The sequence below is a fragment of the Mauremys mutica genome, chromosome 22 (genome assembly GCF_020497125.1).
Source record: "Mauremys mutica isolate MM-2020 ecotype Southern chromosome 22, ASM2049712v1, whole genome shotgun sequence".
Lineage (NCBI taxonomy): Eukaryota > Metazoa > Chordata > Testudines > Geoemydidae > Mauremys > Mauremys mutica.
This window is the reverse complement of record NC_059093.1, coordinates 22,532,694-22,556,252: the sequence shown is the minus strand read 5'-3', so window position 1 is coordinate 22,556,252 and position 23,559 is coordinate 22,532,694. Positions and strand designations below refer to the sequence as shown.

The 23,559-nt window shown below is 49.9% G+C and overlaps 1 long non-coding RNA gene across 1 annotated transcript; it reads right to left on the bottom strand.

Annotated features, from left to right (window-relative positions):
- Nucleotides 1-372: 372 nt before the first annotated feature.
- Nucleotides 373-22,338, bottom strand: LOC123354956. Its single transcript, XR_006574977.1, has 4 exons — nt 22,207-22,338; nt 21,034-21,117; nt 1,347-1,516; nt 373-703 (listed from the first exon to the last, which is right to left on the bottom strand). It is a non-coding gene; the product is annotated as an uncharacterized LOC123354956 (long non-coding RNA).
- Nucleotides 22,339-23,559: the final 1,221 nt, after the last annotated feature.

The following is a 23,559-nucleotide window of genomic DNA, read 5'->3' as shown; positions in this document are numbered from 1 at the left end:
ACCTGCTCTGTGTTGTCTTCTAAGTCAGCCAAGAGGATTGTTAAAGTAAACTTGAGTCAGAAGAATAAGTTGTATACTTCTGTAAGTCACAGCATTGAGAAACTCGATCACTCCCCTACGAAGCTGGAGCCCGCTAACAATATTTGAACCATCTGTCAAACCCCACTCCTGAACTTTCAGTACACAGCAGAAGGTAAACACGAGAAATCATTATGTGGCAAGATACTGCGCTGTAGATTCAGACCCCAGCTTGCCACACACGATGTCTCCATGGAGCCAAGTCCTATGATGTTTATTTAGCTTTTTGTGGAGGTTGGGGGGGGGGGGTAAAATAATCAAATATAAAATTAAGAAGCAAACATACCCAATACAGTTACAGTTGTTGATGACTCAACATTTCCTAGCGGGAATGTAACTGCTTTGCATACATATTCTCCTGAATCAGAGAAGCTTATATTGTGTAGGGTGATGGCTGCATCAGTAAGTGAGTAGTTCTTAAGTGACACTCTTCCTTGGTATTGTCCTTGAGCAGCAAACCCACATTCAGGATGATAAACAGCAATGGTCTGCTTATTTTTACCATGTATCTTCTCCCATGAGATTTGTGTTATTGTTCCACTTATTTCATTTATGCATTTCAGGGTGACATTCTTCCCCCAAACTGCTGTTACATGTGAATCAACAACTGGTCCAGCCAAGGCACCTAAAACCAAAGAAATGTTGTGTTAGTTGAGAGATGGGTCCGAATCACTAAGTTAAGAACCATATTCCAAGATAGTTGTCAATAGGGAAGGTGGGACCTTGAGCTGTTCAGGGTGTTGGGATCCAAAGTTTTATTAGGGCTCAGTGCACAGAGCAGACTCATGAAGTTAATTTTCTCCTACTGATTACTACCTTCATACCACACATTAAATCATTGAGAGCAAACTGACTCTACAAAGGTACTACTGCTGTTTCTTCTGGCCATTTGGTTTAACTGTATCATGTCCTATTAGGGAGCCAGAGTAAGATTCCCTAAAGCACCAAAAAAAAAAAAAATCCTGCAAAACAAACCACATGTCCAGTACTGAAGGATTGTAGGTGAGTCACAGAACGTTGAACTGTTTAATACAGCGGTCTCCAAAGTGGGGTGCGCAAGAGGATCCTTTGGGGTGCGCGGCAGGAGGAGCGCCATACTGACAGCTAAAATGCTGTACTTTCCCAGACTGCACTGTGGTTTGGAGATTCTTAAGCTGCGATTTTCCATGCTAAACTTTTCCTTTCATAATAAAATTGAACAGTTAGCGGTTATCTTTCAGCTCACCACCCTGTCAGAAGTACATTGCGGAACACTTTTTTCTCCTTACCCTTCGTGTGTATGGAGAGTAGCACGATCAAGGAAATGTGAAGCTGCCAGTTCGATGCTTCCAGCCAGCCCATTGCTGCAGGAGAGGCGTGATTCTGATCTGCCTGTGTTCTTCTGGGTAGTCCCTGTGCTTCACCTCTGTCAGATCCTCAGACAAGTCTGCCAGCAAGCCTGAGAGGAGAATGTGAAAGACAAGCCTGTTACAAACCAGTTCTGCCACCACACAGACCTCAGTTGATCACCTCGTGGGGAGGACAGCAGCAGGGCGGCAAGGATCCCAAACCGGAGTGGATCCCTGAGACAGGAGCATGGCCTGACTGCCCACACAGGGATCTGTGTAAACTTGGAAGCTGCCCCCACTCTCAGTTCCTTCTTGCCGGAAACGCTGAGAGAGGGGAAGGAGGGTGGGTCGTGGAATGGACATGAGCAACACATCTCCACGAACACTAGTTACGGAACAGGTAACCGTCTTTTCTTCATCCAGCCCTTGTTCATGTCCATTCCACATTAGGTGACCCAGCAGTTCCTGTGGAGGCGGGTAGGAGTGCACAGATACACAGACTGTAATACAGCTCTGCCAAGCCAAGGCCCCCTGGACGTCCAGTCTTGTGTGGCCTGGGACAGAGCACAGGCAGGAATGCGTCCTGGCTCATGTGGAAGGAAGATACCACCTTTGGTAGGAAGGCTGGGTGGGGCCGCAGCTGGACCTTGTCCTTATAAAACACTCCCTTTACAAGAACTCTAGTTCATACGAACAAAGCCTAAGCAACCCTAGTAAGAGCGGCAAACATCCCTTGCACCGCCACTGGCTGCAAGAAGGAACTGAGGGTGGGGGGAGCCGGCAGCACCCCCTATACCGTGCCATGCGGGCGCCACTGCAGAGGGGGCCGGAGCAGCTCCCCTATGGATACTGCTGGTGGAAAAACGTCCTGCACCGGTGCATGTGGAGAGCACACACACAATGTGCAATGGACATGAGCAGGCACCCGAAGAACAGCTACCATTTACTAGTTCAAACCAGCAAGGGACCCAAGCCCCATGCTGCAGAGAGAGATGAAAAGCTCTAAGGGGGTGGGGTCAACACCATTTACATAATCAGATACTCACTACAAAGGTTAAAGGGAGCTAGATGTACACTACAGAATAGCTCCCCAGCTGTACCTGTGTGACTCATCAGGTTTCTAGGAATACCAGTGATAGTCTCTCTGGTTTATGTTGCAAATGCTCAGCTGTGGACTCTACACTTAAGCAACAGTGGTCTGTATGTGTGGATGGGAGGTGGGGGAAGAGAGGACCTTCTTTCCTACCCTCTATAATCAAAATGCATTCCAGGAATTTATATGTTTCACAGTGGTTATTTGCATCTCTCAGTGACACCATTTTTTTTACCATATCCTTAGAAAGCCATAAATAACCCCCACTGACTTGAGACAGAGTTGAACTGATGTTTCTGAGGTAAAAATTAGGTGTCATGGATCAATTTAATCTAGTGTAACTTCACTGACTGCAGTGGAATGACACCAGAGATGCATTTGGTCCCAGAACCACTATCCATGACTGTACAACTAAGGGCCAAATGCTGTGGTCCAGATGAGGAATGGATCCTGGTAATGCAGAGGAAAAAAGGGTCACCAGCTAAATCCTGCTCTCTTGTGAGGTGAGAAGTCCCAGGATTTGGCCCCTCTCTCTAAAAACTATCTCCCCCTGAACGATCATTTTATTATTGATTGTTTGAGCTGCAAATTGGGAATTTTTGTCAGGATTTTTAAAAGAAAAAAAAGGATTTTTGTGATATTATTCTTTGTAATGACCCTACAAAAATTACCCATCTGAAACTGAAAAGGGAAGTGCCATGATAGAATTGGCATCTGAGACTGAGCTGGTCAGTTTTCTAATCAAAATCAGTTTCTCTCTGGGATTATTATTAAGGCTCTGATTTAGTCATGGGTATTTTTAGTAGACATCACGGACAGGTCACAGGTAATAAACAAAAATTCACCCCCCCGATCAATCCATGATTTATACTAAAAATAGCTGTGATTAAATCTTGGGGGGATGATGCTGGGGGGTACAAGGGGGCCGCTGCGGGGAGGGGCTGGGAGGAGGCGCCTGGGGCGAGCAGCACCAGCTACCAGAGGCTGTGGATGCTCTGCCTGGCCACCCAAGGACCGCTGCCTGGGTCAGTGGACCACGGCTGCTCCGGCCACCCCGGGATCACTGCTGGGGGCCGCCAGAGAAGCGGCTGCTGTGGCTGTCCCCAGGGCCACTTCAGCAGCGGCCTGTGTGACTGTGCTGGGGGCCACCTGAGTGGCTGGCCCAGGACCCAGCTGCTTGGCAGCCCTGGGATCAGCCATACTGGCCCCTGCAGAAGTCATGGAGGTCATGGAAAGTCAGGGAATCTGTGACTTCCGTGACCTCCATGACAGACACGGAGTCCTAATTATTATTCAGATAGCACCAACGGTTTACTTGGCACCTTACAACCAGTGTTTGGTCACATTTCTAATTTAATATCAAATCTCACTGTATTTTTAGCACAATAAAACTTTTAGCAGCTTCAGTGGTGTAGTCAATTGGATAATGTGCCTTTCTTATTTGATCATTAATTATAGTTAAAAGAATTATTTCCTTTGATTATCTTAGCTCCATTTTTATATAACCACAAACCCCTAATTAATTTGCACACCCTGACATGTGAATGTCAGCCAAGAAGAGCATGATTTCACTCATGATTTCTTGCAATATCAATGAGAAACCTCCATGAAGGCCTTTGATTTACTTAAAAGCACAGGCACTGTACTGAACATAACGACAGCTTTGCTTCTGAGACCGGATATCCGCTGACCATGTAGCGCAGGCCTGCACAACATGCGGCCCGCGGACCCTCACTGTGCGGCCCGTGAGGGGATTCTAAATCCCCCACACACGGCACTCTGCGGGCACCCCAGAGCCCTTTGAATCCTGGCCCCGGCAGGGAATCAAAAGGCTCTGGGCGCAGAGCCCTTTAAATCCCAGCCGCGGCCGGGAGTCAGAGGGCTCTGGGCTGCCGGCAGCTGCGGGGAGCCCTGAGCCCTTTAAATCCCAGCCGCGGCCAGGAGTCAGAGGGCTCTGGGCTGCCCGCAGAGATTCCCAGCCGTGGCTGGCATTTAAAGGGCTCAGGGCTCCCCGCGACTGCTGGGATCTCAAAGCCGTTTGAATCCCGGCACGCGGCTGCTGTTTGCCCCCTCCCCGGACCCCTGCCCCAACTGCGCCCCAGGATCCCCACCCCCTATCTAACACCGCTAGTCCTTGTCCCCTGATACTCCTCTCCCGGGACTCCTGCCCCTAACTGTCCCCCAGAACCACACCCCCTATGTAAATGCTGCTGCTCCTTGTCTCCTGATTGCCCTCTCCCAAGACCCCTGCCCCCAACTGCCCCTTGGGACCCCAGCCCCTATCTAAGCCTCCCTTCTCCTTGTCCCCAACTGCCCCCTCCTTAGACCCCACCCAACTTCCCCTCAGGACCCCACCCCCTACCTGTCCCCTGATAAACCCCTGGGACTCCCATGCCTATCCTACTGCTGCCTGTCCCCTGACTGCGCCCCTGAACCTCTGCCCCATCCAACCACCCCTTCTCCCTGTCCCTCGACTGCCCCCTGGAACCCCCTACCTCTTCTCCAACCCCCAGCCCCCTTACTCTGCCACTCAGACCAGCGTGTCTGGCTCCATGCAGCTCCAAACACATTGCTGCCATGCTCCCCCGTGGAGCCCACAGGCCCCCCCCCGCCAGCACCTGCCTTCCAGATTTGAACACCTCAAAATTCAGGAGTGCTCAAGCTCAGTTTGGGCAGCTGTTACTTCATTTCTCCCAAATCAAATATACTGATCCACTGTAACTTGCTGTAGAAAAAGCAGGATAAAATTGAGCAAGAAATGCTTATTAGCACTGGAATTGCTATTTTCAACAGCCATTGCCTTTTTGTTTGTTTAAAAGGAAGACAGTGATATTGCATTGGCAAATTCCCCATAGAAAGAAAGAGTGGAACAAAAGAATAATAAAGGCACCTCAACTTTTCCTCATTTATGGAGGACAGTCTTATAATATGCATCCAGTGAAGGATAAATAGAGCTAAGGAACAGGTTCGAAGGTTTGGAGAATGAGGAAGGGGTACAGCAGGTGGATAAAATTGAGCAAGAAATCTATAAATGGCTATTAGCCAGGATGGGTAAGGAATGGTGTCCCTAGCCTCTGTTCGGCAGAGGATGGAGATAGATGGCAGGAGAGAGATCACTTGATCATTGCCTGTTAGGTTCGCTCCCTCTGGGGCACCTGGCATTGGCCACTGTCGGTAGACAGATACTGGGCTAGATGGACCTTAGGTCTGAGCCGGTACGGCCGTTCTTATGTTCTTAAATGCTTATTAGGACTGGAATTGCTATTTTCAACAGCCATTGCCTTTTTGTTTGTTTGAAAGGAAGAGAGTGATATTGCATTGGCAAATTCCCCATAGAAAGAAAGAGTGGAACAAAAGAATAATAAAGGCACTTCAGCTTTTCCTCATTTATGGAGGACAGTCTTATAATATGCATCCAGATATCTTCCAGTCACACAAGCTGAAACTTGTTCCACTTTACTGCAGCTCTGTAACCATATGGGAACCAATCCTGTCTGTGTTTTGTGCACATCCAAAATTCCGGCTCAATGACCTGCCCTGGGAGCGTTACCAGTGACCCAGGGCTGGGGAGGCAGGAGGTGTGTGTGGGGGGGAGGCACTGGTGGGGGGCAGCCCAGGGCTGGGGCAGCAGCAGGGTGGGGGGAGGGCACTGATGGGGAGGAAAGGGGGAAGCCCAGCGCTGGGGCAGCAGGGGGTGTGGGTCAGTGGGCGGAGAGCCCAGGATTGGGGCAGCAGGGGAGTATGGGGGGAGCCCAGGGCTGGGACGGGGGGCAGACAATTTTGTTTTGCTTGGGGCAGCAAAAAACCTAGAGCCGGCCCTGCCGGGTTCCCCCAGCCGCCGGAGCCCTGAGCCCTTTAATTTGACCCTGAGGGCTCCGAGCCACCTCTTCAGCGGGGAGCCCCCGGTTGATTTAAAATAAAGTATCACCTCCCCACCCCCAACCTTCCTTTTTGGCTCACAGCTGTTTTGGTGGGGCGGTGCTGGGGAAGGAGGGTTTGTTTCTGCAGGGCTGGACAGCCCTGGGGCGGGGTGTTTCTGCGGGGCCGGGAGGTTTCGGCCCTCGGCTGTTTTCTTTGGAGGAATGTGGCCCTCGCCGCTATACGAGTTGTGCAGGCCTGATGTAGTGGAACTGAAACAGCAATAACGAGTTCAGAAAGCCCTCTAAGGTACTACTTTCCTTTGTGTGATGGATCAATTGCAATACCTTGTTCATGAAGACTTGGCTCTGAAAGGCAACCAGTCAAGCAATTTTACACTAAGATCTCTCTGAAGGATGAAAACTCCCTTGGGAAACTTCCCATAGAATCTCTGCAGTGGACAGGATTTATGTCCGAGCTCCCTTCTCTAATGTTGTAGTCAGCCAGGCCAACATATTACATATCTGTATATATTTAACCTGTTTGCCTAAAAGTCAACCTGGAGGTTTTTTGCCTTCCTCTGCAGCATGGGGCATGGGTCACTTGCTGGAGGATTTTCTGCAGCTTGAGGTCTTCAAACTGCAATTTGGGGACTTCAATAACTCAGACATAGGCTAGGGGTTTGTTATAGAAGTGGATGAGTGAGATTCTGTGGCCTGCTTTGTGCAGGAGGTCAGACTAAATGATCATAATGGTCCCTTCTGACCTTAAAGTCTATAAAGGTCATCAAGTCCAGCCCCCTGCCTTCACTAGCAGGACCAATTTTTACCCCAGACCCCTAAGTGGCCCCCTCAAGGATTGAACTCACAGCCCTGGGTTTAGCAGCCCAATGCTCAAACCACTGAGCTATCCCTCCCTCCATTCATAACATGAATGTTCTTTTAACATAGAGGGGTTTTGTAATTTAATAGTATATAGCAAAAACAGTATGAAGAAAATGTAATTAAACACAGAAAATAAAATATTATAACCACATTTTTAAAACTGCAGTTTATACAAACATTGCATAATTCTTTATAACCCTAAACTTACACACTGATTTGTGGATTTCATTTTATCTGCTAACACAATTAAAAGCAAAACATGATTCTATTAAATAAAAAGCAAAAACAAAGCAAAGAACCAACACAAGCCAAGAGGGTGGTTTAAATACGCAGCGTAAAGAGGTATTCAAATGCAATTCAGTCTGCAAGGCCTCAATTCAATGAAATCATGTCCTGGCTACAGAGCCCATTTCAAAAATTAATTGGTGGTGATCATCTTTGACTTTCTACTGTGAATGCCTGCTGGCCTTATTTTTAGGACAAAATCCTGCTTTTTTCCATATTATGTTCTGGTCTGGGCGGTATTTGGGGGGGCGGGGATTGAAGAAGGGGAGGATGGGAGGTATTTGGGGGCAGGGATAGAAGAGGGGGAGGGAGGTATTTGGGGGGATGGGGGTAGATGAGGGAGGAGGTATTTGGGGGTGGGGAACTAGATGGGGGTGGAAGGCATTTGGGGAAGGGGGGAGAAGAGGGGGTGTGGGAGGTAGAAGGGGGGCTGGACGCATTTGGGGAAAGGGGACAGGGGGTATTCGGGGGTGGGGGGTATTAGACGGGGGTGGAGGTATTTGGGGGCAGGGGTAGAAGAGGGGGGTGGGAGGTATTTGGGGGGATGGGGGTAGATGAGGGAGGAGGTATTTGGGGGTGGGGAACTAGATGGGGGTGGAAGGCATTTGGGGAGGGGGCGGGGGGGACAAGAGGGGGGTGGGAGGTGTAGTAAGTGTAGGCCCTGATAAAGGCCCAGTATGAGGCCTGAGGCCTGAACTAAAGTAATGGTCAAGACCTTGCTAACATAAAGCAAAGTTAAGCTGTGAGCCAGAGGTAGGCCCTGCTCACAGAAGCTGGCACGAAAAGGGCTGATGCTGCATAAACATATATTCACCTAGCATAAACACAGCACTAGAACACACTATACTGAAACATTCCATAGATAACAGGAGGACAGGCCGACCCATCCCAATGACAGGGGCAAAAGGGGAATATGATGGATAGAGTTGTTTTGATCGAACCAACATGTACAAGGTAGAAGGCGGCACCTTAATACGTAGAGGGGTTGCACCGTGCTACGTGGAAGCATACGTCAGGTGTGATGTGTAACTTGTTTGTATCTGTGTATAAGAATGCATCCCTGGGGCGGTGTCTTTGTCCGGCCGAAGGGGGAGTGGAAAGTCCCGCCACTGAGCCGGGTCCATTGCCAAGAGGCACTTTCTCGTAGTATGCCCTGAATTAGGCTAAGAAACCTACAGGGAACTGCAATTGTGTCCGAGGTCGCAATAAACCTAGCCGACGTGACTTTGCATCTTACTGGACTCTGTGGTCATTGGGGGTTCTCGTCGGGTCTGCTGTGTCAGCTATCTGCAGAGCTGGGGCAGCACACAGAGGGAACTCACGCACGCAGCCGAGTGATATCAACATTGGAGAGAGCAGAGGATGGGGGATGGGAGGTAGAAGGGGGGCTGGACGCATTTGGGGAAAGGGGGCAGGGGGTATTCGGCGGTGGGGGGTATTAGATGGGGGTGGGAGGTATTTGGGGGCAGGGGTAGAAGAGGGGGTGGGAGGTATTTGGGGGGATGGGGGTAGATGAGGGAGGAGGTATTTGGGGGTGGGGAACTAGATGGGGGTGGAAGGCATTTGGGGAGGGGGCGGGGGGGAGAAGAGGGGGTGTGGGAGGTATGGGGGATGGGAGGTAGAAGCGGGGCTGGACGCATTTGGGGAAAGAGGGCAGGGGGTATTCGGGGGTGGGGGGTATTAGACGGGGGGCCGGGGGGAGTTTGGGCACCTCACGCCGCCGCCGCCGCCTTTACCCGCTCGCCACTTTGGGTGGCCAAAGCACACTCAATAGCATTATACTACAAATGCTGTTTTTAAAACAAACTTCCATGCAAAACATGCAGTTGGTTTGGCTGGACTGATCTGCCATTTTAAGCATTCTTCTGATGCGGTTTCTAGGCTCCAAAAGCTGCAAATGAAAATGGGTCTTAACAAGCTTTCAAATTGGACTCCATATATTCTATCCGAAAAAAGGCCTGGTAGAGAACAATCAGGCTCTGATCACTTTCTTCTCAGAAAAAGGGAAAGCTGAGGTGCTGGTGTTGGTACAGAGGAGCCTAGCAGAGACTCTGATCCAAATACTTAAGCCCTTTGAGGAGTTAATCTCACAGATCAACTTGGGAGATGCCTGGGTATCGGTGGTGGTGCCAGCTGTCAAGGCTCTGACAATCTACCTCAGGCATCAAGGCGACAAAGGAAAATTCTCTCTTTTGTATTTGAGAGTTCAACACTGTGGAGTCTGAGGTCGCACACATTGTGGCTTCTCACTTTAAGATCTTCCCCCTTCTCCTCTAAATCACATCAATACAATACCAGAGTGGCCACATACACAGGCTGGCTGAAGAATGCCAGGCAAAAAATACCAAAAGAGATGAAATAAAGACAAAAGAAACAACCCTTGGTGAAGGAAATTTGTTTGGAGCTCTCTATTTCTAATGAGTAGAGTTACTACGTAAATATCATTGCAGTCTCTTCAGGGGCGTTAACTCAAAACGTTAATTATTGAAAGTATAACACTATCAGACTTCCACGTCTTGTGCACCTGTTTCTAGGCTCTGAATCCTCGCCACCTAGTGTTTCCCATAAGATGTTCAGAAGGATGCAATGGGTGACAAATCCAGGCTGTTTCCAGATAGTGTGGAAAGCCTTGTGCCCTTGGAATATAATTTGCCCACAACTGATTTTACCCACCTGCCTACACTTTCATAGCATGCTCATCAGAAAGGTATCTGAGCAATTCATTTCTAAAGACAAAACTGTATTGACCAGGCATTGACAAACAGCAAATTACAGTCTGTCTCAACTCACAGAAAGCTTATATCATCTATAACTGCAGATCTTCATTTAAAAAAAATGATTATCTTACAAGCACTTATTTGATTTGCATGTAAGTGACAATTTTAATATTACAGTAAAATGTTTAGACTGCAGAATTCTAATAAAAACAACATTGGCAATTCTCAGTGTTTAATTCAATGAATCCATTAGCGTTTTTAAGTAAAAACTCTCTATTTTTATCAAGTATCAGAGGGGTAGCCGTGTTAGTCTGGATCTGTAAAAGCAGCAAAGAATCCTGTGGCACCTTATAGACTAACAGACGTTTTGCAGCATGAGCTTTCGTGGGTGAATACCCACTTCTTCAGATGCACCACTTGCATCTGAAGAAGTGGGTATTCACCCACGAAAGCTCATGCTGCAAAACGTCTGTTAGTCTATAAGGTGCCACAGGATTCTTTGCTGCTATTTTTATCATAATGTAAAATACATTTCTATTCAAAAATTCACCTGATATTTGATCATTTTAGAGGCTCAAGTTTTTAGTATCCAGCAATTCCAAAACACAGATCTGTCACAGCTCTACCGTACTTAAAACAGTTTGTTATTTTATAAAAACAAACTCTTGAGGGCAAAGACTGAGTTGGCAGCTGAGAAGTAGGAGGGTGTTCCTGCTTATTTCATCAATAGCAGCCACTTTTTTTAGTTTCCTTCCCTGAATGACTGAAAGAAAAACTAAATGTCATCAAAATCCTCAGAGATGCTGAATCTGGAGATATGAACATATGAATAAAAATAAAATAAAAAAAATATTGAACCTATGGCATCTCGCATGTGATTGGCTGCACCTGATGACATTTCTAGACAGTTTTTTGTCCAAAGAATACTGGAGTGATTTCACTCCCAACAATATCCCAAGATATTCTCTGTGCTGCCATTTAATCTGTGGAAAACAAAACTGAGGGAACCTCAGCTCAATTTATTAATTTGGAAGTCAGGATGGAAAAAAAAATGTGATGAAAAAGTGCAGGAGTTGGGCAGCAAGATCAAATTAATTGAAAATTGCATCTTCTGAACTACGGGAACAGATTACAAAACCATTCAAGGAAGTTATGGTGCAGACCATCAACAGGAATACTTAACAAGCCAAGTAAGCTCCAGAAAAGTAAGTGGAAGGTGTTCATCAAAGGGAAGGTGATTCAGAACTGCTTTCTTTTTATGAAATTCTTGTACTGAAAACTCTTACGCTAGATACTGAAGAAAATCCTATCCACTATATAAAACCCTACTTCATCCATAGGAGTACAATATTACTCATGTCTGCATTACAATATTAGGATGAAACATTTTAATTAGGGCTGTCGATTAATCACAGTTAACTCATGTGTTTAACTCAACAAAATTAATCATGATTAAAAAATTAAACATGATACATCACATTGTTAAACAATGGAATACAAATTGAAATGTATTCAATATTTAGGATGTTTTTCTACATTTTCAAATATATTGATTTCTAATCCAACACTGAATACAAAGTGTACAGTGCTCACTTTGTATTATTTTTTATTACAAATATTTGCACTGTAAAAGAAATAGTATTTTTCAATAAACCTATCATTAAATTATGTACAAAAAAGAAACTGCACTCAAAAACAAAACGATATAAAACTGTAGCACCTACAAGTCCATTAAGTCCTAGTCCTTCAGCCAATCGCAAAGAGAAACAAGTTTGTTTACATGTACGGGGAGATACTGCTGCCTGCTTCTTATTTACAATGTCACCTAAAAGTGAGACCAGGCGTTCGTGTGGCACTTTTGTAACCGGTGTTGCAAGGTATTTCCGTGCCAGATATGCTAAACATTCGTATGCCCCCTCATGTTCTGGCCACCATTCCAGAGGATATGCTTCCATACTGATGGTTCTCGTTAAAAAAATAATGCATTAATTAAATTTGTGACTGAACTTCTTGGGGAGAATTGGATGTCTCCTCTTCTGTTTTACCCGCATTCTGCCATATATTTCATGTTATAGCAGTCCTGGATGATGACCTAGCACATATTCATTTTAAGAATAAGTGAAGAAACAGATTGACAGAGCCAGAAGTGTACTCAGAAGTCACCTACTCCAGGACAGACCCAACAAAGAAAATAACAGAACACCACTAGCCGTCATCTTCAGCCCTCAACTAAAACCTCTCCAGCGCATCATCAAGGATCTACAACCTATCCTGAAGGACGATCCCTCACTCTCACAGATCTTGGGAGACAGGCCAGTCCTCGCTTACAGACAGCCCCCAACCTGAAGCAAATACTCACCAGCAACCACACAACAAAAAAACTAATCAAGGAACCTATCCTTGCAACAAAGCCCATTGCCAACTCTGTCCACATATCTATTCAAGGGACACCATCATAGGACCTAATCATATCAGCCATGCCATCAGGGGCTCATTCACCTGAACATCTATCAGTGTGATATATGCCATCATGTGCCAGGAATTTCCCTCTGCCATGTACATTGGCCAAACTGGAGAGTCTCTATGCAAAAGAATAAATGGACACAAATCAGACGTCAAGAATTATAACATTCAAAAACCATTCGGAGAAAACGTCAGTCTCCATGGACACTCAATTACAGACCTCAAAGTTGCAATTCTTCAAAAAACAGACTCCAACGAGTAACTGAAGAACTGGAATTAATTTGCAAACTGGACACCATTAAATTAGGCTTGAATTAAGACTGGACGTGGATGGGTCATTACACAAACTAAAAACTATTTACCCATGCTAATTTTCCCCTACTGTTACTCACACCTTCTTGTCAACTGTTTGAAATGAGCCATCCTGATTATCAAGACAAAAGTTTTTTTCCTCCTGCTGATACTAGCCCACCTTAATTGATTAGTCTCATTTTTAATGTTCTCTGTGTATATATCTATCTTCCTCCTGTACTTTCCACTGGATGCATCCGATGAAGTGGGTTTTAGCCCATGAAAGCTTATGCCCAAACAAATTTGTTAGTCTCTAAGGTGCCACAAGCACGCCTTGTTCTTTTCACAGCAGATTTGACAAAACGCAAAGAAGGTATCAATGTGAGATTTGGCATCCGACTCAGATGATGAAAATGAACATGCGTCAGTCCACTCTGCTTTGGATCGTTATCGAGCAGAACCCATCATCAGTCTGGACGCATGTCCTCTGGAATGGTGGTTGAAGCATGAAGGGACGTATGAATCTGTAGCGCATCTGGCAGGTAAATGTCTTGTGATGCCAGCTACAAAAGTGCCACGCGAAAGCCTGTTATCACTTTCACATGACACTGCAAACAATAAGTGGGCAGTATTATCTCCTGCAAATTGTACCAAACTTGTTTGTCTGAGCAATCGGGTGAACAAGAAGTAGGACTGAGTGGACCTGTATGCGCTACAATTTTACATTGCTTTATTTATGAATGCAGCTATTTTTTTGTATATAATTCTACATTTGTAAGTTCAACTTACATGGTAAAAAGATTGCTCTACTGTACTTGTATTACGTGAATTGAAAAACACTTTTTATTTTTACACTGCAAATAGCTGTAATAAAAATATACAGTGAGCACTGTACACTTTGTATTCTGCGCTGTAAGTGAAATCAATATACTTGAAAATGTAAAAGATGTAAAAAGATGTAAAAATCCCAAAATATTTAAAGAAATGGTATTCTATTATTGTTTAACAGCACAATTAATTGCCGGACAGCCCTAATTTTAATGCTATCTAACTTGAAGGACTGCAGCAGAATTCTGCTTGCTGTACGTACTATGAAGAAAAAGTTCTTCCAACACTACTGCAGATATATAGCACCTCTGTGGAGTAGGAGATTGGGGCTATTTCTGCAGATCTGCCCAGCTCACAGCCCAGCTACTTCAAGCCAGCGTCTGTGCTTTAGATTTGCACAGACATATTCCTTAGAGTCATTCTATAGAGCCTGCAAGACCCCCACATGGGGGAGGGATAGCTCAGTGGTTTGAGCATTGGCCTGCTAAACCCAGGGTTGTGAGTTCAGTCCTTGAGGAGGCCACTTAGGGATCTGGGGCAAAAATTGGTCCTGCTAGTGAAGGCAGGGGGCTGGACTTGATGACCTTTCAAGGTCCCTTCCAGTTCTAGGAGATTGGTATATCTCCAATTATTACCTTTTTTTATTACCACATGTAGACACTCATCAAAATAATTCCACATGACAGTATAACAATTAGATGATATTTCCCCCTTAAAGACGATCATTAAAATGTATGGCATGAAAAAGAACTAGAATGCCAAAGCTTAGACCCTGCTGTAAGATTCTGCACTCCACCTTTTAGTCTCTGAATCAGGGTGCTAAAGCTGTTACTCTCCACTGTGACCAATTATAGTGCAGAACCAGGGCCCCACAGTCTCAAGGTCTTTTAGAATCATGTAGAATAAAAAATCATGACAAAATTGGAGAGGAGTCAAAAAATTCTTACAAATCCTGTAAGTATGACAGGTAAATATAACTGTCCCCATGACAAGTCGGTGGGTTCCACAGAGTTTTGCAATATTAGAACTACTGAAAATTAGTTATACCTACAAATTGCTTGTCTTAAGATTCATAAGATCATAGAATATCAGGGTTGGAAGAGACCTCAGGAGGTATCTAGTCCAACCGCTGCTCAAGGCAGAACCAACCCCAACTATATCATCCCAGCCAGGGATTTGTCAAGCCTGACCTTAAAAACGTCTAAGGAAGGAGATTCCATCACCTCCCTAGGTAACCCATTCCAGTGCTTCACCACCCTCCTAGTGAAACAGTTTTGCCTAATATCCAACCTTGACCTCCCCCGCTGCAACTTGAGACCATTGCTCCTTGTTCTGTCATCTGCCATCACTGAGAACAATCTAGATCCATCCTCCTTGGAACCCCCTTTCAGGTAGTTGAAAGCAGCTATCAAATCCCCCCTCACTCTTCTCTTCTGCAGACTAAACAATCCCAGGTCCCTCAGCCTCTCCTCATAAGCAGGGCCAGTGGAAGGATGTTTTGTGCCCTAGGCGAAACTTATACCTTGTGCCCCCCCCACCCCGCCCTGAGGTGCCTCCCCCCACGGCAGCTCCCACCCTCCGCCCTGAGGTGCCCTCCTTGCGGCAGCTCCTCATCCCCCACCCTTCACCCTGAGGCACCCTCCCCCGGCCCAGCTCACCTCTGCTCCATGCACGAGCACCTTGAGCATGCTGTTGCTGCTTCACTTCTCCCGCCTCCCAGGCTTCTGGCACCGATCAGCTTAGGCGCCGCAAGCCTGGGAGGCGAAAAAAGTGAAGCAGCCACGGCGTGCTCGGGGAGGAGGCGGGGAAGGCATGAGCTGAGGCGGGGAGTTCCCCTGCGTGCCCCCCCTTACTTTCTGCAGGCGGCCCTCCCCGCGCTCCCCTGCCCCAGCTCCCTCCGCCTAAATGCCGGCAGCAACTGTGGTGGCTGAAGATCTGCCCGCCGCAGTCGCTGCCGAAGAAAATGGCGCCCCCAAAATCCCAGCACCCTAGGCGACCACCTAGGTCGCCTAAATGGTTGCACCAGCCCTGCTCGTAAGTCATGTGCTCCAGGCCCCTAATCATTTTCGTTGCCCTCCATTGGACTCTCTCCAGTTTGTCCACATCCTTTCTGAAGTGGAGGGCCCAAAACTGGAGGCAATACTTCAGATGTGGCCTCACCAGTGCCCGATAGAGGGGAAAAATCACATCCCTCAATCTCCTACTAATGTAGCCAGGACAGGCAGGGGGCCTGCCTTAGTCCCGCTGTGCCACTGACCGGGTGTCACCCAAGGTAAGCTCCTGCCCCAGCCACAAGCCTCTGCCCCAGCCCTGAGCCCCGTCTCAAAACCAAAACCCCCTCCTGCACCCCAAACTCCTCATCCCCCTCACCACCCCAGAGCCCTCACCCACCCTGCACCCCCAGCCCAGAGCCCCGCCTCAAAACCAAAACCCCCTCCTGCACCCCAAACTCCTCATCCCCCTCACCACCCCAGAGCCCTCACCCACCCTGCACCCCCAGCCCAGAGCCCCGCCTCAAAACCAAAACCCCCTCCTGCACCCCAAACTCCTCATCCCCGTCATCACCCCAGAGCCTTCCCCACCCTGACCCCCAGCCCAGAGCCCCGCCTCAAAACCAAAACCCCCTCCTGCACCCCAAACTCCTTATCCCCCTCACCACCCCAGAGCCCTCCCCACCCTGCACCCCCAGCCCAGAGCCCTGCCTCAAAACCAAAACCCCCTCCTGCACTCCAAACTCCTCATCCCAGTCACCACCCCAGAGCCCTCACCCACCCTGCACCCCCAGCCCTGAGCCCCGCCTCAAAACCAAAGCCCCCTCCTGCACCCCAAACTCCTCATCCCCGTCATCACCCAGAGCCCTCCCCACCCTGCACCCCCAGCCCAGAGCCCCGCCTCAAAACCAAAGCCCCCTCCTGCACCCCAAACTCCTCATCCCAGCCCCACCAAAGAGCTCTCACCCACCCTGCACCCCCAGCCCCGCCTCAAAACCAAAGCCCCCTCCTGCACCCCAAACTCATCCCCGTCACCACCCCAGAGCTCTCACCCACCCTACACCCCCAGCCCAGAGCCCCGCCTCAAAACCAAAGCCCCTCCTGCACCCCAAACTCCTCATCCCAGCCCCACCCCAGAGCTCTCACCCACCCTGCACCCCCAGCCCAGAGCCCCGTCTCAAAACCAAAACCCCCTCCTGCACCCCAAACTCCTCATCCCCGTCACCACCCCAGAGCCCTCACCACCCTGCACCCCCAGCCCAGAGCCCTGCCTCAAAGCCAAAGACCCCTCCTGCACCCCAAACTCCTCATCCCTGTCACCACCCCAGAGCCCTCACCCACCCTGCACCCCCAGCCCAGAGCCCCGCCTCAAAGCCAAAGCCCCCTCCTGCACCCCAAACTCCTCATCCCTGTCACCACCCCAGAGCCCTCACCCACCCTGCACCCCCAGCCCAGAGCCCCGCCTCAAAACCAAAACCCCCTCCTGCACCCCAAACTCCTCATCCCTGTCACCACCACAGAGCTTTCACCCACCCTGCACCGCCAGCCCAGAGCCCCGCCTCAAAACCAAAGCCCCTCCTGCACCCCAAACTCCTCATCCCCCTCACCACCCCAGAGCCCTCCCCACCCTGCACCCCCAGCCCAGAGCCCCGCCTCAAAACCAAAGCCCCCTCCTGCACCCCAAACTCCTCATCCCCCTCACCACCCCAGAGCCCTCACCCACCCTGCACCCCCAGCCCAGAGCCCCGCCTCAAAACCAAAGACCTTCCTGCACCCCAAACTCCTCATCCCCGTCACCACCCCAGAGCCCTCACCCACCCTGCACCCCCAGCCCAGAGCCCCATCTCAAAGCCAAAGCCCCTCCTGGACCCCAAACTCCTCATCCCCATCACCACCCCAGAGCCCTCACCCACCCTGCACCCCCAGCCCTGAGTCCCGTCACAAAACCAAAACCCCCTCCTGCACCCCAAACTCCTCATCCCAGCCCCACCCCAGAGCTCTCACCCACCCTGCACCCCCAGCCCAGAGCCCCGCCTCAAAACCAAAGCCCCCTCCTGCACCCCAAACTCCTCACCCCCGTCACCACCCCAGAGCCCTCACCCACCCTGAACCCCCAGCCCAGAGCCCCGCCTCAAAACCAAAGCCCCTCCTGCACCTCAAACTCCTCATCCCCGTCACCACCCCAGAGCTCTCACCCACCCTGCACCCCCAGCCCAGAGCCCCGCCTCAAAACCAAAGCCCCCTCCTGCACCCCAAACTCCTCATCCCAGCCTCACCCCAGAGCTCTCACCCACCCTGCACCCCCAGCCCAGAGCCCCGTCTCAAAACCAAAGCCCCTTCCTGCACCCCAAACTCCTCATCCCAGCCCCACCCCAGAGCTCTCACCCACCCTGCACCCCCAGCCCAGAGCCCCGCCTCAAAACCAAAGCCCCCTCCTGCACCCCAAACTCCTTATCCCTGTCACCACCCCAGAGCCCTCCCCACCCTGCACCCCCAGCATAGAGCCCCGCCTCAAAACCAAAGCCCCCTGCTGCACCCCAAACTCCTCATTGCCATCACCACCCCAGAGCCTGCACGCCCAGCCAGAGCCCCGTCCCACACCCTGAATCTCTCACCCCAGCCCCACCCCAGATCCCTCACCCCTCCTGTACCTCAACCCACAGCCCCTCCCACACTCCAAATCTCTCGGCCCCATCCTCCAGCTTAGAGCCCCCTCCTGCCCCCCAAGCCCCTCATCCCCAGCCCCACCCCAGAGCTCTCACCCCCAGCCGGATCCCTCACCCTCTCACACCCCAACTCCAAGCCCCCTCCTGCCCCCATAACCCCTCATTCCCAGCCCCACCCCAGAGCCCCACCCCAGAGCCCCTCACCCCCCCAACACACCCCAACTCCCTGCCCCAGACCAGTGAACGTGAGTGAGGGTGGGGGAGGGCGAGCTACCAAGGTAGGAGGAATGTAGGGAGTGGGAGGCGGGGCCTTGGGGAAGGGGCGGGGCTAGGGTGTTTTGGGTTTGTGCAACTTGAAAGTTGGCGATGCTATGGGGCACTCCGCTCGATACCAGCTGCCAACTAGCCATCGAGCCGTGGACCACTACTCCCTGAGCCCAAGGATCTCGCCAGCTTTCTGTCCACCTTAGAGTCCATTCATCCAGCCCAGACTTCTGTAACTTGCCGGCAGGATACTGTGGGAGACCGTGTCAAAAGCTTTTCTAAAGGTTCATTCCTTCGTACCCGCCAAAGTGACATCATGTTTCAAAGGCTCAGCTGTTTACAACGACACGTATTATAGCCTAAGCAATGCTAGTAAGAGCGGCAAACATCCCATGCACCGCCACTGGCTGCAAGGAGGAACTGAGGTTGGGGGGAGCCGGCAGCACCCCCTATACTGTGCCATGCGGGCGCCACTCCAGAGGAGGCCGGAGCAGCTCCCCTGTGGATACTGCTAGTAGAAAAACGTCCTGCACCGGTGCACGTGGAGAGCACACACACAATGTGCAATGGACATGAGCAAGCACCCGAAAAACTACCATTTACTAGTTCAAATCAGCAAGGGACCCATGCCCCATGCTGCAGAGGGAGGTGAAAAGCTCCAAAGGGGTCTGCCAAACTAACCAGGGGGGAAATTCCTTCACAACCCCACGTACGGGTCAACACCATTTACATAATCGGATACTCACCACAAAGGTTAAAGGGAGCTAGATGTACACTACAGAATAGCTCCCCAAGTGTACCTGTGTGACTCATCAGGTTTCTAGGAATACCTGTGATAGTCTCTCTGGTTTATGTTGCAAATGCTCAGCTGTGGACTCTACACTTAAGCAACAGTGTCTGTATGTGCGGATGGGAGGTGGGGGGAGAGAGGACCTCCTTTCCTACCCTCTATAATCAAAATGCATTCCAGGGATTTATATGTTTCACAGCGGTTATTTTCATCTCTCAGTGACACCATTTTTTTATCATACCCTTAGAAAGCCATAAATAAACCCCACTGACTTGAGACAGAGTTGAACTGATGCTTCTGACGTAAAAATTAGGCTTCATGGATCAATTTAATCTAGTGTCACTTCATCGACTGCAGTGGAATTACACCAGAGATGCATTTGGTCCCAGAGCCACTATCCACGAGTGTACAACTGAGGGCCAAATGCTGTGGTCCAGATGAGGAATGGATCGTGGTCATGCACAGGAAAAAAGGATCGCAGCTAAATCCTGCTCTCTTGTGAGGTGAGAAGTCCCAGGATTTGGCTGTCCCCAGGGCCACTCCAGCAGCGGCCCGTGTGGCTGTCTTGGCAGCCATGGGATCAGCTACACTGGCCCCTGCAGAAGTAATGGAGGTCGTGGAAAGTCACGGAATCTGTGACTTCCACGACTTCTGTGACAGACACGCAGTCCTAATTACTATTTAGATAGCACCAACGGTTTACTTGGCACCTCACAAATCTATCTTAGATATCTACCTATCAAATCTCACTGTATTTTTAGCACAATAAAACTTTTAGCAGCTTCAGTGGTGTAGTCAATTGTATAATGTGCCTTTCATATGTAATACATTGGCTTATTCTCAAAAGTATTTGAATTAATTCATTTGATCATTAATTATAGTTAAAAGAATTATTTCCTTTGATTATTATATAACCACAAACCCCTAATTAATTTGCACACCCTGACATGTGAATGTCAGCCAAGAAGAGCATGATTTCACTCATGATTTCTTGCAATATCAATGAGAAACCTCCACGAAGGCCTTTGATTTACTTAAAAGCACAGGCACTGTACTGAACATAACGACAGCTTTGCTTCAGAGACTGGATATCCGCTGACCATGTAGCGAAACTGAAACAGCAATAACGAGTTCAGAAAGCCCTCTAAGGTACTACTTTCCTTTGTGTGATGGATCAATTGCAATACCTTCTTCATGAAGACTTGGCTCTAAAAGGCAACCAATCAAGCAATTTTACACTAAGATCTATCTGAATGATGAAAACTCCCTTGGGAAACTTCCCATAGAACCTCTGCAGTGGACAGGATTTATGTCCGAGCTCCCTTCTCTAATGTTGTAGTCAGCCAGGCCAACATATTACATATCTGTATATATTTAACCTGTTTGCCTAAAAGTCAGGCACTTCACACCACGTTTAGGCATGTAAACAACAATGGTCTGATTTTCACCCACAAACCCCTTTGAGGTCAGTGAGACTCACAGATACTCAGTACTTACAAAAAGTGACCTGATGTTCAAAGGCGCTGAATGCCTGCAGCTCCCATCAGCTTCAGTGGTAGAGTTTGTGGATGGAAAGCAGGCCTAATGGAAAAAAACTGCACGTGATATATGTACCGAGGACTCAGGTTCAAAGAAATTTGCCACAATCTATAGGTTCAGGGCTTTTTCTTTTTTTTTTAAATTCTGTAGTATTTTGTTTTATCTCTGGGTTTGGGACAATTTCTCATGTATTGGGAAGTAAAGGGAGCTGAAATGTTTTTATTTGATGCTTGGGCAACCTTAGTATTCTGGCATTTGCTAACTTCTAAGTATTGAGTTCATAGCATGAATGTTCTTTTAACACAGAGGGGTTTTGTAATTTTATATAGCAAAAATAGTATGAAGAAAATGTAATTAAACACAGAAAATAAAATATTATAACCACATTTTTAAAACTGCAGTTTATACAAACATTGCATAATTCTTTATAACCCTAAACTTACACACTGATTTGTGTATTTCACTTTATCTGCTAACACAATTAAAACATGATTCTATTAAATAAAAAAACAAAAAACAACCCCAAAAACCAACACAAGACAAGAGGGTGGTTTAAATATGCAACGTGAAGAGGTATTCAAATGCAATTCAGTCTGCAAGGGCTCAATTCAGTGAAATTCTGTCCTGCTTCTCTTTTGTGAAAAATTTAGGCAAGGCAACAGAGTCCATTTTAAAAGTTAATTGGTGGTGATCTCCCTTGACTTTGCACTGTGAATGCCTGGGCCTTTGTTTTTTTGTTGTGGTGGTTTTTTTAAGTAAGAAATCCTGCTTTTTTCCATATTATGTTCTGGTCTGGGAGGTATTTGGGGGGCCGGGGATAGAAGAGGGTGAGGATGGGAGGTATTGGGGGTGGGGGTAGATGAGGGGGGTGGAAGGTATTTGGGGGCACGGGGGGATAGATGAGGGGGGTGGAAGGTATTTGGGCACGGGGTGTAGAGGGGGTGGGAGGCATTGGGGGCTGGGGGTATTTGGGGGACAGGGGTAGACGAGGGGAGCAGGGGTATTTGGGGGAGCTCGGGGGGTGTTTGGGGGCGGTGGTAGGGCGCGGGAGGCATTTGGGGAGGGGGAGAGGTATTGGGGGAGGGGGCCTGGGGAGATTTGGGGAGCTCGGGGCCCCCCCGCAGCCTTTACCCGCTCGTGCTCCGGGCCGCGCCACGTGCAGCTCAAAAGGCGCCGCACTGTCAGCTCGCGGCCACGTGACGCCCCCCCGGGAAGCTCCGCCCCTCCCGACACAGCCAATAGGAAGAGGAGCCCTGACCAATCGGAGCGCAAGAAAAATTCCCCCCAGCCCTCCCGTGCTTGAGTGCGAGGGTGGGGGCTGCCTGCAGTGTCCAGACCCCCCCCAGGGATACAGCGGGGGAGGGGCAGCCACACCGGATCCGGGGGCACTTTGCGCAGCCACTGCTGTGATGAGCTGGCGAGTCTCAGCCTTGAGGGCCAGGTGCTCCTGCTGCCACCCCCCTCCCAGCCCCCCAGCTTGTCTAGGGGGCGCCTCCCTTTACCCCCCCCCCCCCCGCCTCCCTTAGAACCACGTTGTGCCCCGGAGGCCTGGGGCCGCGGAGCCGCTGGCAGTGGTTCTGTAGGGGGCCCCTCGCACCAGCCTCAGTCCATCCTTCCTGGGGACGGGGACCCTGATTTCCAGCCTTCCCTGGGGGAGCCTCCCCGAATGGGCTCTCTGCTGCGGAGCCCCAAGCCCCTCCCACTCCCCACCAGCGGGGATGGGGGTGGGGTAAATGCCCCTGAGGCAGTCACATCCCCCCCCCCCCTTGCCGGCTACATGCTGGGAATCCAGGCTGGGAGGCGGGGGGGCTGCCGGCCGTGGGGTGCCCTGCAGCCTGGTGCCATTCACAAGGAGAACCGCGACGGCCTAACACCCCAACCCCTGTACGAGCTCCCGCCCTGCCTCCCCCATGCCTACTGCCTCTTGAGCAGCCCTCCCTGCGGTGTCCCCAGTACCTCCCCCCGGCTGTGTCCCCTCCCCCGCAGCTTCCCAGTCCCCCAGCTCCCGCCCCGTGACATCCCCCCTCTTCACTGTCTCCCTGCAGCTTGCCCCATTCCCTCCCTGAGTCCCAGCTTCACCCCCTGACATCTCTCCAACCCCACCTCCCCCCATCACAGCCCTTGCCCCCCTCTAGTGCCCTGGCCCCTGCTCCCCGTGGTGGGCTTGAGAGGCCCCCAGCCGCTCCACTCCGCAGAACGGGAAGCTGCTGGTGTTGAGGAAGGTGGGCCTGGGCTGGGCCAGCTGCTTGGGCAGGTCCTGGTGAAAGAGAGAAGAGCAGGCAAGGCTGAGAGGCCCCTCCCTTGTTCCGGGAGGGGACAGGGGGTCCCACAATTTGGCCCAGTGTCACCCTCCCACATACAGAGGAGACATCAGCTCCCAGCAGGCCATGCTCCATCTCCAGCCCCGCAGGGATGAGACCACAAACCACCAGTGCCCCCCACCCTGCCACCACCATCAGCAGTCAAGCCAGGGAATCACCCCCT